The sequence below is a fragment of the Dermochelys coriacea genome, chromosome 2 (assembly GCF_009764565.3).
Source record: "Dermochelys coriacea isolate rDerCor1 chromosome 2, rDerCor1.pri.v4, whole genome shotgun sequence".
Taxonomy (NCBI): Eukaryota; Metazoa; Chordata; order Testudines; family Dermochelyidae; genus Dermochelys; species Dermochelys coriacea.
The window spans coordinates 59486589-59504130 of record NC_050069.1 but is presented as its reverse complement, the minus strand read 5'-3'; the positions used below and the strand labels follow the sequence as shown (position 1 = coordinate 59504130).

Sequence of the window (17542 nt, the reverse complement as noted above, 5' to 3'; positions counted from 1 at the left end):
CGGAGGAGGTCCTGGTAGAAGACCAGCAGCCCGGAGAAGTCTCACGGAAGACCTCTCGGATGGAGATAAAGGAGCTGCCGGTCGTATCGGAGCCCTCGGAAGCGGCGCAGGAAGGCGTGCGCCAGTATGCTCCATGCCGGACTACCTGCACCATAAAGGAGCCTCTGCAGGGTCTGGAGACGGAAGACATGGACCTGAGTGAGCAGACATTTTAGGCCCTGCCCTCCCTCCTCCAGAGGTACATGAAGAACCCCTGCAGGGACCCAGTGCAGTCCTGACCAAAAGAACTCCAGAATCGAAGTCCGGAGGTGGGCCAGGAAAGCCGGGGCTGGGACCAGGGTGTTGAGCCGGAACCAGAGCATGGACAGGACTAGTTGATTAAGCACTAGCGCTCTCCCTCGAAGGGAGAGGCACCAGAGTAGTCCTGTCCATTTCCGGAGCCGCTCTATCACCCCGCCCTCTAAATTCTGCCAGTTCTCTGGCAGAGAGGGATGCGTGGCAGAAAGGTAAACGCCCAGATAGAGCAGCAGACCCGTGCTCCACCGGATGGCCTGAAGCGCAGGTGGGAGGGAGCTCGCCTGCCGCCAGTCCCCTACCACCAAGCCAGAGCTCGACCCAGTTGACCCGCGCGGAGGAGGCTGCCGAATAGATGGCCTGGCAAGCCTCCACCCGCTCCAAGTCGCCCGGGTCCTGGACCACGAGGAGCACGTCATCAGCGTAGGCCGACAGGACCAGCCGCAGCTCCGGCTCCCGCAGCACCAACCCTCCTTCGGAGGAGACAGAGGAAGGGCTCGATCGCCAGAGCATACAGCTAGCCTGAGAGGGGGCACCCCTGCCGTACTCCTCGCCCGAAGCTGACCGGTTCGATCAGGGTCCAGTTGAGCCTTACCAGACACTCTGCGGAAGCGTACAGCACCTGGAGAAAATTCACAAACCTGGGTCTGAATCCAAATGCTCAGGAGATACCCGTGATCCATCCTGTCGAACGCCTTCTCCTGATCTAAGGACAGGAGGACAAACAACAGACCATCCCTACACCCAAGTTCCAATAGGTCCCGGACCAGATATAGGTTGACGAAGATGCTGCGGCCCGGGACAGTGTAGGTCTGGTCTGGGTGGACCATGTCTGCCAGCACGGACCCTAGCCTCAGGGAGATGGCTTTTGCCACGATTTTGTAGTCCGTGCTGAGAAGCGAGACGGGACGCCAATTTCGTAAATCGCGGAGGTCCCTCTTCTTCGGCAATAAGGCGAGCACGGCTCGCCTGCACGAAAGAGGGAGGACCCCGCTCTGCAAAGACTCAGCCCAGACGGTGACTAGGTCTGGGCCCAGGACGTCCCAGAACACGCAGTAGAACTCCACGGTCAGCCCGTCCATGCCCGGAGATTTATTGGTGGGCATGCGACGGAGGGCTTCCGAGAACTCGGCCAGAGTGAGAGGCAGCTCTAGCCGGTCTCGGTCGCCCACGTTGACCATCGGGAGCTCTTCCCAAAGCACTCTGCAAGCGTTAGGATCGGTTGGATCCGGGGAGAATAGGCTTGCGTAGAAGGCTCTCGTCCTCTCGCACATCTCCACCGGATCCGTGAGGGGGGTGCCATCTTCTGCCAGTAGGCAGATGATATGTTTCTTAGCCCCCCTCTTTTTTCCAGGGCGTAGAAGAAGCGGGAGCCGCAATCCATCTCCCGAAGGAGACGGATGCGGGATCGAACAAAGGCACCCCGGGCCCGATGGTCCTCGAGGGTCCGGAGCTCCTCCCGCTTCTCCTGGCACGCTCCGCAGAGGGGTGGATCCTCGGGGCTGGCGGCCAGACGCCTCTCCAGCTTTAAGACCTCCCGTTCCAACTGCTCTATCACTGCATCCCTCCGTCGGCTGGCGCCCCGGGTGTAGTCACGGCTGAAGAGCCGGGCGCGCACCTTCCCTACGTCCCACCACCGCCGCGCCGAGGGAGAGGTACGCCGCTGCCCTCGCCAGGCCAGCCAGAACTCCCGGAAGGACGCCACGAAGCCCGCATCCTCCAGCAAGTTGTTGTTAAAATGCCAATAGGCCAGCCCCGGCCTCTCTGCGCAGAGGGAGGCTGTCACGGTGGCTATGTGATGGTCAGAAAATGGGGCCGGCCGGATGCTGGAGGAGTGGGCTCGTGAAAGATGAAAGCGTGATAAATAAATGCGGTCCAACCGGGAGTGGCGCGACCGATGGGCCTCCACCCAGACAAAGGTGAACGTGGAAGTGTCATCCGGGTGGTGGTCACGCCAGACGTCCACCAGGGAGTGGTGTTGCACTATCTCCTGGAGGACGGCCACGGCGGCCGGGCTCTTCTCGGTCCCCGAGCGGTCCCGTTCCTCAAGGGTGATGTTAAAGTCCCCTCCCAGGACCAGGCACTCCTGAGGATCCAAGGTGCCGAGGAAGGCGGATGCCTGCTGATAGAATTGCAGCCGCTCCGGGCTCGCTGCTGGGGCATAGATGTTGACGAGGTTGACTACGAGCCCCTCCATGCGGACCCGGAGGTGCAGCAGGCGATCCGGCACAGCCTCGGCGACCCCCAGCACCTCGGGCCGTAGGTCGGGGGAGAACAGGGTCGCCACTCCACCCGTATGAACTGTGAGGTGGCTAAAGTAGACCCTGTCCCCCCAATCCAGCCGCCAGCTGTCTTCGGCGATCGGATCCGTATGGGTCTCCTGCAGGAAAACCACAGAGTACCTCCCCTCTCGAAGGAAGGAGAGCACCTGGGACCTGCGGAGACCCATCCTACAGCCACGGGTGTTCAATGTTGTGATGGTAAAGGGTGCCATGAGGAGGGCTGGGGGGGGATCCTCGCCGGCAGGGATGCTCGTGGCTCCCGGCGGGCCTCACAGCAGTCCGTGACCCACCCCGTAGGTGAGTAAGGAGTCATGGAAGTGGCGGACCCGCTGGTAGGCCGCGGCACCCTGTCTCCCGGTCCTTTTCCCCTCCCCCATGAGGGCCTTTGCGGCCCGGAGGATTTGATTAAAGTCCCCCCATCGCTGAAGGGCAAGCTGGACTTTGTTGCGGGAGCCACGGACGTCTTTTAGGAACTCCCGCAACTCCTCTCGCAGCGCATGGGGGGCTGGGGTTATGGTCTGGTTGCTCCCCGATGGGGCCGTTGGTACAGCCCCCTGGCCCAGCGAGACGGGCAGACAGGGTGCGGACCCCCGACGGGGCTCCTGATGGGTTGACCTGAATGCTGGGGCGATAGGGGGCGGCGGATGGAGGATAGCAGCCCCTGGTGGGTCGGGACGGGCAAACACAAAAGCCATTCCCTGGGAGTCATCTGTTGGAAAGGGGAAGGAGACTGTCCCAGGGGTGGCAATAATATCTCGGGAGGTGGGCGGGATAAGGGCAGGGGCAGGGGCAGAGATGAGAGTCTGGGTTGGGAGAGGGCTCTCACTGATGCCGGGCGCAAGCTCTCTGGTGGATTTGGCAGCCACGGCATCAGGAGGTGGAATTTCTTCTGTAGGGTCCTCTCCCGGAAAGGAGGTCGAATGCTCCTCACCAGCGAGGGACGCCCCTGGTGGCTCAGGTTCCAGCCGCGTGGTACTGGCCGTCGCCTCAACTGGCTCGGCGGCTCTCAGCGGGGTGCCCTCTGCAGCCGGGTTGATGGAGGAGTCCAGGGGCTCCTCGGAGGTGGGAGCAGAAGCAACGGTTAGGGGGAGGGAACATGGGGAAAGGGGGGCTGGAGTAAAGTCGCCCAGATTGAGGCCCGCTTGCATAGGATCGTCCTCCCCCTGGGTGACCGGGGTCAGACCCAGGGCCTCGATCTCCTCATATATAGAGGGGAAATTGTTTTCCGCTACCCCGGATTCTCCCCGCCGGCACCTGACGCGACGGTTACTTCGGGGCACACTGGGGTTTCAGATGGTGCCTCGGGGGTCTTGGAGGGAAGGGACTCCCGTGGAGGGGAGATACCGCCTTCCAGTGCTGCCACGTCTTCCCCAGCCGCTTTCGTGGATGGAACACACCCGTGGGTAGAGCGGAAGGCTCGGCATCGGTGCCCCCCTTCCTGGTCTTCCGGGGGGCCTCCGCGTCAGATGGGAGGAGCGGAGCTCGAGCCTTCCGCTTGCCCCGCTTCCCCTGGACTAGGGACCAGCCCTCCATGGCATCATCCAGGGGCTGGCTAGCAGGGGTTGTGTCAGGGGGCAGAGGCGATGGCTCAGGGACTTGAGGGGGTAACGGTGGGGCAGCTCAAGGGAGGGAAGATTCCCCTTGGGGCTGGCCCTCTCCCATGCTTGGCGGTGTCACTGCCGCACCCTCCTCCACAGGCCCCACCAGATTGCATACAGCGGGGGCAGGGTTCTCCCGCTCGTCTGGGCATAGTGGGGGGGTGCCCCTTGGGCCTGAGCGGGAGCAATGGTGGACTGGGAAGGAGGAGGGGCGGTTTCGGGCACCGGGCAGCCAGGGGCATCGGCGATGACGGGGCCGGTGCCTTGCCGGGGCTCCTGGATGCCCCTCCTTCCTGGGCCAGGGGGCAGTCCCTCCGGACGTGCCCCATCGCCCGGCAGAGGTAGCACCGGGCCTCCCCCGTGGAATAATGCACCCTGTAATGGGTCCCCTGGTAGGGGACTAGGAAGGACCCCTCCAGCGCCTCTCCATCGCGCGCCGCCGGCGGCAGTTGAAGCTGCACTTGCCGGCGGAACGAGAGGACGTGATGGAGGGCGGGGTCTTTGCAGCCCAACAGGAGAGGGCTGATGACAGAGATGGGCTTTCCCAAGGTAGAAAGGGCGGGTAACAGGGCAGCATTGGGGAGAAAGGGAGGGACGGAGGTCAGGACCAGGCGGACGCCCAGGTCCTCTAGCGGCTCTAAAGGGACGAACACGCCCCCCACCGCCAGGCCCTTCTCCACCGCCTCCTGGTCGGCGGCCTCCGATGCTAAGAAGACGACGACCTTGCCATACATTTTGGAGGCCGCCACAATGGCCGTGGGCCCCACCACCCTCGACAACGCCCGCACATAGGTCTCCACGTGGGGCGAGGCGGGCACCAGGAGGCAACGGACGCCATGCTTCCTGGTCATGGTGGGAAAGGGGCGCCGGCCGCTATAGATGGTAGCGGAGGCGGTGGGCTGGAGAAATGACGTAGCGGCAGGCGGGGCGGCTGCCGCCACCTGGGCGTATGCTCTGGGGGCCGGGGAAGGGACACCTGCAGAGCTGGTGGAGGGAACAGCGGGGAGGGGCGCCCCAGCTGGAGATGGGGCAGGGGCATTGGGGGCAGCCCCTGCCATGGAGGGCCTGGTCTTTTTAGCGGGGCCCTTCCCCTTCTTCTTCCCCTGGCCCTTCCCGCCGGCTGGGGGGACTCCCCCCAAATCTGAGGGGGTGAGAGACGTGGCAGCAGTGGAAGTCACCCTGGTGCCCGTCGCTGCTGGTGCCCCAGCGGGGGCGATGGCAGATGGTTTGGCAGCGGAGGTAGAAGCTTGGGGGGGTGACAGAGGGGCAGGCGGGGGAGGGTGAGCTCGGGCTACTGGAGGGGTCTCACACGTCTCATCCCCCGCCATCATGAGCGAGGAAAGGGGGGACACCAAAAGGAGGAGGGGAGAGGGGAAGCAGGTCGACCACTCCTCCCCGCTAGGCTGCAGGTAGGGGAGGAGGGCGCCAAAAGGGGTGGGCTGGACGGGGGCAATCAGGGGTTGGGGTCAGTCACCGACACAAGGTGGATTTCCGGCTCCTCTTGATGCACTAGGGTAATGGGGGATACAACAACATTGGGGGTGCAGTGAAGAGGGTTGCAACTAAAATGGGGAATTGCACAAGCACATGGGAGGGGGCATGGGCACACGGAGCGAGGGGTTAAGCGGTCTGGAGGTAAAACAGGGAAAACAAGGGGCTAGCTTCAGAGGCTGGGGCGGGGCAAACAAACAAAGGCTGCAGAAGGAAATGGGCGGGACAGGCAAACAAACTGAAGCTAGTAAGGGGGGCTGGGGCAAAAGAGGAGGCAAAGCAAGTGGCAAATGGGGCAGGTAGTAAAGGGCAAAGCTGGGGGTTAGGCAGTCCGGGGGGGGGGCACATGTGCCCATGTGCACTTGCACAAGTCTTTTTTTAGCTGGCTGCTGCTTCTGGCCCAAAGGGTGGAAATAGGGCATGGCAAGCCAAGCAAGCAGCGGAGTCCAGAGGCAGGAGCTGAGGCAGATGGTATACAGCCAGTGGGGGTGGTGGAGGGGGCAGCAGTGGTGGTAATAGTGGTGGGGGTTGGGGGGACACACAGATGGATCGGGGGGCAGCTCCGCACCACACCCCGTGTCCCTAGAAACACAGTCAAAACCCCCACCACAAGAGCACAGTTTGAAAATTACTCAGTCTTAGGGCCCCCTCCACGGTGGTCTGCAAAGGCTCTAGGTGCTGCCCCACTAGCAGATGATCCTCTTCTTCTCCTCCTCAGGCTTTAGCAGCTCCAGGCAGCAGACTCCACAGCAGCAGCAGCTCCAGGAACTCCAGGTTGTAGTCCAGGCAGGCAGAGAGGACCCCTCTCAGGTGGTGGTGCTGGTGGTGGTATCCACAACAGCAGTGGCTGGGGTCCCTCACTCCTCCTCTGTGGGGAGTGGGCTAGCAGCCCCCCCCAGGGCTGCAGTTGGAGCAGTAGCAGCACCCAAGAGTGGGGGGTCCAGCAACCAGGTAGCAGAGAACAGGGTGGGGGGTGTCTGGCCCAGCCAGGGGAGCAGCTGGAGCAACAGGAGTAGCAGCTTTCCACCTTCCTCCAAGCTAGAAGGCTATGGGAGAGCAATGAGAGAGAGAGAGAGAGAGAGAGAGAGAGAGAGAGAGAGAGGCACTCCACGCTGAACAAATCCCTGCTACCAAGATAAGTGGCAGCTGCTGCAGATCAATTAAGACATCTGGGGCCAATTAAGAACTTTCCAGAAGGCAGGGAGAAGGCTAGGTTGATTGGGACACCTGAAGCCAATCAGGGGCTGGCTGAAACTAGTTAAAAGCCTCCCAGTTAGTCAGGTGGGTGTGCATGTCAGGAGCTGTGGGAAGAAGTTGTGCTGTTGGAGAGGCTGAGTAGTACACACCATATCAGGCACATGGAAGGAGACCCTGAGGTAAGGGTGAAGTGGAGTCTGAGGAAGTGAGGGCTGCTGTGGGGGAAGTAGCCCAGGGAATTGTACATGTCATGTTTCTAAAAGGTCAGCTACCATAGCTGATACTATTAGGGTCTCTGGGCTGGAGCCTGGAGTAGAAGGTGGACCTTTGTCCCCTGTTTAATCACTGAGACTGGGAGACAACAGAGACTGTGCAAGGAAGGATAACTTCTCCTCACCTCCCTCGCTGGCTTATGATGGAAATGGCTCAGTAGACTGTGACCCTTGTCTCTAGCGAAAGAAGGGTTCCATGGAGGGTCACAATGAGCCTCTGAGGCTAGCAAAATCTGCCAGGAAATGCGGGACCCACGGAGGCAAGGTCAGAGCTTTGTCACAATATACATACACACACATATATATTTAGGGTAGTCTCTTAAAACAGGAAGTTGCCAATTAAGGATCATCTCTTGCACAGATTTCAGGATTCACATGAGTTACAAACAAGGGTTGATGGTTTGGCTGGCAAATCCAGACTCTGCAGTTTAGCTGCCTACATAATCTGATGTACATGTAAAGAAATTATCCTCCTAACTGATATATGCTCTGAGCAACAGTAATATATATGGTTTGATGACAAGCAAAAAAAACCATAGTATAGGACATGTCACAATTGATTATCTCATAAATGGGAGGTGCAACCTAATCATAACCTTGCATAGTAGAAAAATATATTCTATACAAGTTCTTATGCAACATTTATCATCCAATCTCAATGCAAACTTTGGTTCCTAAGAATAATTAACCTGATTCTTCACTCTAGCTGAGCTGTTCTTGGTACAAGAAAGGGTGTTGTGTTTCCTTTATTCCAGGCCCTGCCCCCAGAATACATTAAGAGCAGTCTCTGGGTTACTATAGCTTCTATTCAGCTCCAGTTGATCCCTAGGCATGCCTCTGATAGCCAAGAGTAGCTGAAGTAGAGCAGTGCTTCAGCCATGCCCCTTTGCCGATTATGTACCCTACATGTCCCCACCTCCAGGGATGGTTGGAAAAAAGGGACGTGGAGCATTTTCTCTGCTACTGCATCATCTGGAGAACCACTTAATGTTGGAGATTCCCTGGTGATTGGTTCCGCTGCTATAGTCCCTTTATTTCACAAGAATAAGATAATTTTGAAAATTTGACAAATATTATCCCACTAGCATATTATTTTAAACCTAATTTGCATTTTTGTGAAGTCCCAGAGCTGACTGCTATGTGTAGGTCAAATCTTAAACACAACAATAAGCTCTAACCTTAATCAACATGCTGGAATGAAAAATACCAGAGACACTTTTCCATATCTGGGTCTTGAAAGCTTAGAGGTGGTTTGTTAGGGAAGGGGAAAGGTGTTTTGTGCCTCAGTCATGAAGCTTTATTCTAGTGCTACTAGTGAACGACATACACAGAGTCCTATGTCTACATTTTAAGGAGGACAGTGGTTTGGGTTTTAGGGTTATAGTCAGGAAGTTTGCTTTCTAGCATTTGGTAAAGAATTATTACCAAACGCTAAAAAGAAACTTGCCAAACATAACAGCTTTTTTAAAAAAAAAAAAAGATCAGTTTAGACAAAAACCTACTGGCAGCTTTGGAAACAATTAAAGCCATTGATTGGGGTGGACAGCCCATCCGTTCCAACATAGGAACTCTGCAGCTGCAGGTTTGGTAACTTCTCTCAAGTGGCCCTAGGGATCCCAATCTAATGGATTAGACAGGGACCCAGATCTGCAAAATGTAGTGTACTCACATACTGTATAAATTTCTTAGGTGTCATATGCACACCAGCAGAGACGGTGACATGAATCTGAATCCATAAATTTTGGGTCTGCATCAGATGTTCCTGTGTAAGTGTAGTCAGAGTGAAATTTCACACATAACAAGTCAGTTTTGGAGTCTACCATGTGAGATAGCGTGTGTGCAAAAGCAGACACCTCACTCAGAAAGAACAACCCTCTCTCCATCTCATCAGTGCCACAATGTCTGGATCTGTGGCTGGGGCAAGTTTTTTTGGGAGGAAAGCCGCTGCATTTATTTTTGTTTGAATGATTAGCTTGAATTTTTAAATATATGGCAAGAGTCCTGGACAGGAACTCTATAGATCTAAATAAATAAAATTTACAGTGGATAAGGAGATCCTGCAAAAATCTAGTGCAATATGAAGTCATCACTACTGTAGTGATTAGCATTTCCAATGTGAAAGCAGGCTAAAAAGAGAGGCTCCTACAGAAGACATGCAAAGAGTATCCCTGTAATTCCCAATGCAAGATCTTGCCATTCAAAAGAGATGTGTATCCATTTCTCTTCCGAGTAATTTGATAAAACGTAACATGTCTCATCATGAGATAAGTTCCAATATCTATTACAAATCCTATTGTCCTAATTTTTAACACTTCTGGAATGACCAAATGAGTAATGTTTCCCTTTCACTTTTTACAATACCAAGTATGACAACACAACAGAATACAAATTGCTTACCCAAAATGTGAGAGATAGAAGGTGACATACCAAAACCTAACATCTGGCTTTAAAAAAAAAAAAGTACAAAGCATGGAGGCCCTCTGGATATTGCATACAGGCAAACTAACCACTCAGGTAGAAGCATCTATGAAGCTTGCTCCAGAACACATAAGGTAAAAAATGTATTTATTTGTGCCCCTATATTATGTAGATTCTGTAGCAAAAGGAGCCCACAGATAAATCTTTCCAACATGGATTTGACCTGGTGGTGCCTCTTGCTATTGTAAGGAATAGCCAACTTAAATCCAATTAGCATTTATGGGAAGGGGATAGGTACCCTTAAAAAAAAAACCCACTCTATATGCCTAAATTTGCTGCACATGTACATAACTCGTAATGGACAAAATTTGGCTCTTTCAGCATCGCTCTACACTGTAGCCTGCTAGACCCGTCAACCACTACTAAGGCTAAAATACCTCACTCTAATGACATCTGTCAGTTTAAAAGTTAATTGAAAAGCACATTATCACTTAGGACAATATACTGCCCCTGGTTCACATGAAAAAACAACATCTTACATTGAGATCAATGGGAGTTGCATGTGTTTGTTGAGCAACTGGGGTGTTGGAGGGAGGGAGGGAAGGAAGGACAGGGAATCAGCACTGGTCATGGGGGGTGCAGGTCAACTACACCACTGAGTCCTACTCTCTAGAAATGGTGCCAGAGTCTGTGGCTGAAACCCGACGAGTCACAAGGGAGCTTAGAAGCACATAGTTTCAACCCATGTGTCCAAACACATCTTTATGTGGCACTAAATTCTGAATGCTAAAACTGTTCTTAAATGTCACTATCACATATGTACTTTTTTTTTTTTTCCTCTTTTCTGTTTGGAACGAATAGCTCCAAGACACATTTAGAACTAATAAATTAAGAAAATGTTACTGTGACAGAGGTCTGGTCTACACTGGGGGGAAATCGATCTAAGTTACACAACTTCAGCTACGTGAATAATGTACCTGAAATCAACGCACTTAGACCTACTCACCACAGTGTCTTTGCTGTGGTGAGTCAACTGCTGCCACTCCCCTGTCGACTCTGCCTGCACCTCTCACAGCGGTGGAGTACTGGAGTGGACGGGAGAGCGCTCAGTGGTCGATTTATCGCGTTTAGACTAGATGCAATAAATTGACGCCCCCCTTTCCCCCGCTGGATAGATTGGTGCCCGCCGATCCGGTAGGTAGTATAGACATACCCAGAGAGGCCCTTTGCTGGTTTACTGCTCTGTGTCAACAACATGTCAGGCCTGACAAACTCATTATACACCTAACCTTGCTGCAATGACATCTATCTAAAAAGAATATCTATTAGGTATCAAATGAAAACTTATAACACACTGGCCAGGAATATAATTGTGAAATGTGTGTATTAACACTATATGAAGAACTATGGATACTTAGTGATATGATGCTTTAAAGTCTGTGACCGAACAAAGGGAGAAATGGGTTTCCTTCCAGATAGGAGGGGAAGGAAAGTAAAGTAATTATCTCCCTGTCTAAAATTTAAATTGAGCAGGGTTAACCAAAGACAATGGTGACTATATTTGAGTCAACAGGAAATGCAAATTAACAAGAAAATGTGAAAAATGGACCTGGTGTCTGCATCACAAAGAACACACAGCAAGAGAGAGGAACTTTATCTCGGTACATATCAAAAGAATACATTTCAAAGCTTTTCTGGACTTCAAGAAGAAGGGGAAAGAATTCTTTGATTATCCATCACTGAGGAAACATATAGGTCAGCGCTTTTTGCATCCATGAACAGCGAAGCCCCAACCACATGGCTTGGTGGTGCTGAGCATGAGAAACAGCTGTAGGTGAGGAAAAACTGCTTTTGACAAAGACTGGAGCCTGCCAAGGTTATATGCAGCATCTCAGAAGCATGTTATACTTTTGTTTTATTTGTAGCCATTTTTGTTTCCATTATCTTTGCTTAATATAAATTAAATCTGTTCTTTATTAACAAACGTATTCTTGGTTTTACTATAAATTCATCTCAGAGCTGTAATATTAAAGTAAAGCGTCCCCAGCTTAGCGAAGAAGCTGGTGTGTGTACTGTCTTTGGAGTCAGCAGACTTGGTAATTTCTATGAGCATCCAGGGACTCTGGGACCTCTTCATGGTTTTTCTCAAAGGTTGGGGTGCACCTACTGTTAATCTGCAAGGCAAGGATAGGACTGGCAGAGTCCTGAGGAGAGTGCTGGAAAGGCTGGTGTTGCAGTGGAGCTGATGCCCAGCTACGAGACATAGACTCCCTCACACTGGAGACAAGGGGGGTAACAAGGTCACCCATAGTCATGGGCACCCCTCAAAGTGTCACAGTTAAAAAGCATTAATAAATGTTATGAAACTTATGAACGGAAAGTTTGAAAATACAAAACGTAAAATGTAACCAGAACATTTACCTAACCCATAAATGAAAGAAAGTGTAAGCTATCTTAGAAGTAACCTTCAATTTTACACTTATATATTGACTTTACAACCTACATTCTGGTACTGGATGAAACCAAACAGATATAATAACTATAGATCTGAGTTAAAAAGCCTTTTTTTCCCCATGTATTAAGTGCAGTTTAACCAGTAGATGAATCTTGGCTCCGTCACCAATCCTCTCTACAGCCTTCATCAAATCACTTAAACCTTCTGCCTTACTTTTCTTATAAAATGAAGATAATTGTACCTCCCACAAGGAGACAGAAAATCCTTCCTTTATCTAAAATGAGTGAGTAAAGATAGGAGGCAAAGAATCAAGTATAGTAGAACCTCAGAGTTACAAACTGACCAGTCAACCACACACATCATTTGGAACCGGAAATACACAATCAGGCGGCAGCAGAGACCAAAAAATTTAAAAAAGCAAATATAAGTACAGTACTGTGATAAATGTAAACTACTAAAAGAATAAAGGGAAAGCAGCATTTTTCTTCGCATAGTAGTTTCAAAGCTATATTAAATCAATGTTCAGTTGTAAACTTTTGAAAGAACAACCCTAATGTTTTGTTCAGAGTTATAAACGACCTCCATTCCCGAAGTGTTCATAACTCTGAGATTCTACTGTAAATGACTTACTCCAAAGACCAACAGACAGCCCCAGAGTATTGGTCTGATCACTGGGAATTAGAGAGAAGTTAAATGGTTTTGTGATTCTGCTCAAAAATACTAAGGGCAGCTCTACATCAGCATTTCTCAAATGCGGCAGCCATGACCGCATGTGGCCACTAGGGGCTTTTCTTGTGGCCGTAGGCTCCTGGGCAGTGATGGGGTCAAAGCAGTGGCCCCTCCCCGAGGCCCCCAGCAGGGGTTGGGTCCTGCCCCCCTCTGGAGACGCATGCTGGAGGAGCAGGCTCCTCGTGAGTTCCCCACTTTCCCTGGGTGGTGGAAAGCGGGCTCTGGCCCTGGGCTCACCCCCATCCGTTCCTCCTCTCCCAGCCCTCCATTCATTGTCTCCATCATCTCTGGCCCCCACTGCCTCCCTACCCACTTCCCCATCTGGGGCTTAATTTGTCCAGGGCTGACTATATCTGCTGTTGTGAAAAGTGACATTTGTATGTTTATTACTTTCCACAGCAGCAGACTTAGTAACTAGCAAGTCTTAAAAAAAAAAAAAAACAAGAAAGACAAGAACATGCAAAGCATCTTATTTGTGTTTCTATTCTGTTTAGGTTCAGTACAGAATAGAGACAAGTGTACATTATTTTTATTAGAGTCTGCAAAAAATCCTAACAAATAAATTGCAATGATTTGGACCTGTATGTGGACATATTTACTTGTCTTTCCTAAACTTAATTAGGAATTTTAGTTAAAATTGTAAAAGTGGCCACCAGCAAGAGTTGGTGGCCGCACTCTGAGGCCATCAAAAAATTTGTTGTGAAAACCCCTGCTCTATATAGAGAGCAGACCAAACATTCACATCTTTTGTGCTTCCGCTTCATTACACTGGCAACCATTTAATTCAAGGTAAAAAACAATTAACTTGAGATAGCTAACATGTTTGTAAAGGCTAATCTGGACACTCTTCAAAGGTCTGTATTAGGCTACTGTGGAAGTCTTGCACTATTGCTACTGTACAGTGCTGCTCCTACATTGAGCATCATGCTTAAGCATATGTAACCATGCAAGGGATTTTCTATCTGTGTTTTAACAAAAAGAAAAGGAGTACTTGTGGCACCTTAGAGACTAACAAATTTATTAGAGCATAAGCTTTCGTGAGCTACAGCTCACTTCATCGGATGCATTTCCACCAAATGCATCCGATGAAGTGAGCTGTAGCTCACGAAAGCTTATGCTCTAATAAATTTGTTAGTCTCTAAGGTGCCACAAGTACTCCTTTTCTTTTTGCGAATACAGACTAACACGGCTGCTACTCTGAAACCTGTTTTAACAAAGTTAATACAAATTGCCCTCCTCCATGCAATGTAACAGAAGAGAATGTATGTTCCTTAGAGTGTAGAAAGAAAACAAATTTGAACCTAATGTTATTTAAGAAAACTCTGCTCTTTGTTTTTGTTATTACAAATTTCACACGCACGTAAGTACAGTCTACACAAATACAATTTTAAAAAGGAGAGGCCATTAAGCCAAAAGAAGTGATTCTCAACTTTTTTTGGATCCTCAATCAACAAAATGAACCAAAAATAATCATCCTGTAACCAATTATAATGCTGTTGTAGCATGTGAGTCATAGGAAGACATAACAGAAATATTTTGGATGCTGCAGCTGCTGTGGATAGGGACAGCAAGGGGAACCTGTAGGCATGAAGTGTCCCCAGGCCTGAAGCTGAGCACTGTCAAGGATGACAAGGAAGTGTCAATGGCTGGAGCTGGAGGACAGGAAAGGGCAGAGAAGCAAGTCTTTCTTTTCCGGCCCTGCCCTCCCCACCCAGAATTCCTGGCAACCACAGGGTATTATTTCCCCTCACTGCCAGTGGAAGTGACCCATTTCTGAGTCATGCCACACGTGGGTTGAGAAACACTCGTTTAGAGAAATAAGAAGACTACAGAAATGAAGTGCTCCTGAGATTTAAACCTGGCACTAACGATGTCTCATCATGCGACCTTGGATAAATCACTTTACTCTGTTTTCTCCTATATAGTAAAACAGGGATAAGACCCGCTTTCCACAGTGGGCTGTTGTGAGGCTTCGTTATTTAACATATACCATGCTTTAAATGTTCAAAGTGAGACCACTCAAAAAAGGGCTGAAGAAAGGTATACTAATGCTTCTGTGCATTACTGCACATTATTTTATGATTTGCTCCATGTACTAAACTCACTTCCAAGCAATTCCAAGGCCAAAAGGACCTTTCTCACCCCCACCCCGCACCGTCGTCATTTCCACTCCTAAAAACACGCATGAAGATAGTTACAATGAGACAGTGACATTCAGCTCATTTAAATACTTCATAGAGGGAAATAAGAAGTCATAGTCCCAGGTGTCTGGCCCTGGAAATAGGAACTGGTCATCTAACCCACGTGCATGATGCAGTCCCCTAGGAGCAACTATGGACAGGCAGCACAAGTGTGTCAGCACCTTGCAGGGCTCATACACCACAGTGCCTTCCATTCCCCCCACACCCCCCCCCCCCCAAAATGACCTTTGCTGTCTTTCCTTGAACGCCCTCTAGCTCTATAGTTAAGCCACGGGAGAGAGACTATTCTGCATTTAAGCCCACACCCAAAACCCTCCTGCAAATCCTGCACACGGGGAGCCAGCTAAGAGCAGGTACTGTGGTCGGCCCTTCACATTTGCAGCGCTCTCTGGGGCTGAGCGGCAGGTTACAATTTCACAAGATCTGATCTTCCCTGCAAGTACAACAAGCCGGCGCCCCGCAGAGCCGTAGCATTCACCCCCACATGGACCCCTCATGGCAGCACCCCCTCCTCTGCGTGCCAGGCAACATCCACACCCGCATACGTCCTCCCGGGGCCAGGCCGGGGCCCCCGAACCCCTAGAGCCCCCGGGCCGCGCGCAGCCCCGCGCGGCGCCCCTCACCCGCCTGCTCCAGCGGGGCCACGCGGCGACGCAGGGCGGGCAGCGCGGCTGGCCGGACTCACTTCGAAGTGGAGGGCGCGGGGAAGCGGCGCGTTCTCGGAGCCCGCAGCGCTCGGGGGTGCCTGGGCGGGGCGTGGGTGGGGGGTGCCAGGCAGGCGCTGGCCGCTGGCTTTCCCGGCCCGCGGCCGCGCGCCGCCCTCCACCTGAGCAGCCCCCGCTCCAGCTCCAGCTCCAGCCTCCCGCCTCCCTCTCCGCCTCGCGGCCGCAGCGCGCCTGCCCGGGCCCGGAGCGGGCCGCCCACGCCGCGGCCTGCGGGGCGCGGGCAGGAGCCGGAGCGGCGCTGGCCAGCGCCCCTCCTGCTGCCCCCAGATTACGATCGAGGTTCCCTCGCGCCCGCGCCCCCGCCCCCGGCCCTTCAGTGGGAGCAGGCGGGGCCCCACTGTCTCAGCCACACCCCAGGGGTGTCAGGCAGTGCTGCCCTTGGCCCGTTCGACACGGCAAGGGCTGGGCCGCGAGGGCTCTCGGCGTCCTGCAGCGCTGCGGATGGTCTTGTTATGGGGTTGGAAATCCCAGGCCCACCTGTCCCCTCCTCCGCCCCTGGGCTGTCCTCAGAATCCCCCAGCAGAGCTTCCGCCCCTCCAAACCCACCCCTGGGCAGGGGTGGGCAGCGCCCCGCCAGCGCTCCCTTCAGCTGTGTGCACGGGGCATCGTAAATCAACCCTGCCCCTAGCCGCAGTATTTTACATGAATGGTCTGCCAGAGGGTTGCCCACTTTGGGATTGCAGAAAACCGAACACCCTTGCTGCCCCTTCCTGGGGGCCCCGCCCCTGCTCACTCCGTCCCCCATCCCTCCCTGCCTTGCTCTCCCCCACGCTCGCTCATTTTCATGAGGAGGGGGCGAGGGCTCCAGCTCGGGGTGCAGGCTCTGGGGTGGGGCTAGGGATGAGGGGTTTGGGATGCAGGAGGGGGCTGGAGATGGGGGCCGAGGGATTCAGGGCTGGGGCAGGCAGTTTGGGTGTGGAAGGAGATTTGGGGTGCAGGCTCCGTTCGCTTACCTCAGATGGCTCCCAGGAAGCAATGACATGTTGCTCTGTCTCCTCAGAGCAGGGGCTGCCAGGGGGCTCCACGCACTCTCCCCAGCTGCAGGGGGCGCCTCCATAGTTCCCACGGGCCGCAGTTCCTGGCCAATGGGAGCAGCGGAGCTGGCACTGGGGGTGGCACCTGCGCCACAGGCAGGGGCAGCACGTGGTGCCCGCCTGTGTCTAGGAGACGGAGGGACATGCCGGCTGCTTCGGGGAGCCAGGTGGAGCCGGCTGCTGCGGCCAACAGGACTTTTAGCAGCCTGATCAGCTGTGTTGACCAGAGATGCCAGGGTCCCTTTTCAACCAGGCTTTCTGGTAAAAAAAAAAAAAAAACAGACACCTGACAACCCTACCTGTCCACTCAGTGATGTCCATTTTTTGTGTTGGAGGGAGGGAGCAGCAAGGGTAACCGGGAGCAGTACCACATAGGGAACCATGTTCCTGTGGGAGCATGGCATAAATCCAGGAAGCTATGCAGAGGCACCAAGCCTCCATGTGGACCTCAAACTATCTTCTCATTCAGAGAGCCAATCGCCTGCTAGTAAACATCATCCCTTCCAAATCTAATAGAGAGGAAACTCTATGGGCCATATTCCTTACTGTCTTGCCCATTGTATAGTCATGACATCTGTGCAAAGTGGATATAAACCACGGTCAAATCAGAATTCTCTGCTCACTTACACGGGAGGTAGAACATTACACTTGTACAAGGTTAATCAGAACCTTTGAGTCTAAAGTCAGATAGTTTGTCTAATGTAAAAGCAAACATCCAATTTTGCTTGCTTTCCCTATGTTAAAATCTTATGCATGTGACTAAGTGTCTGCAGGATTAAGGTCCAAATTTTATCCTTTTTTACCCACACATATACACACAAACTGATGGGATGGGGAGTCATCACA

General features: G+C 52.6%; 1 protein-coding gene across 1 annotated transcript in view; it reads right to left on the bottom strand.

Moving 5' to 3' along the window:
- EYA1 (EYA transcriptional coactivator and phosphatase 1) overlaps window positions 1-15712 on the bottom strand; it is a 230450-nt gene extending 214738 nt beyond the window's left edge. The window contains exon 1 of the mRNA XM_043507718.1: window positions 15623-15712. The gene's annotated coding sequence lies outside the window, so the exon portion shown is untranslated. The remainder of the gene's footprint in view (window positions 1-15622) is intronic.
- Between the last annotated feature and the right edge of the window lie 1830 nt (window positions 15713-17542).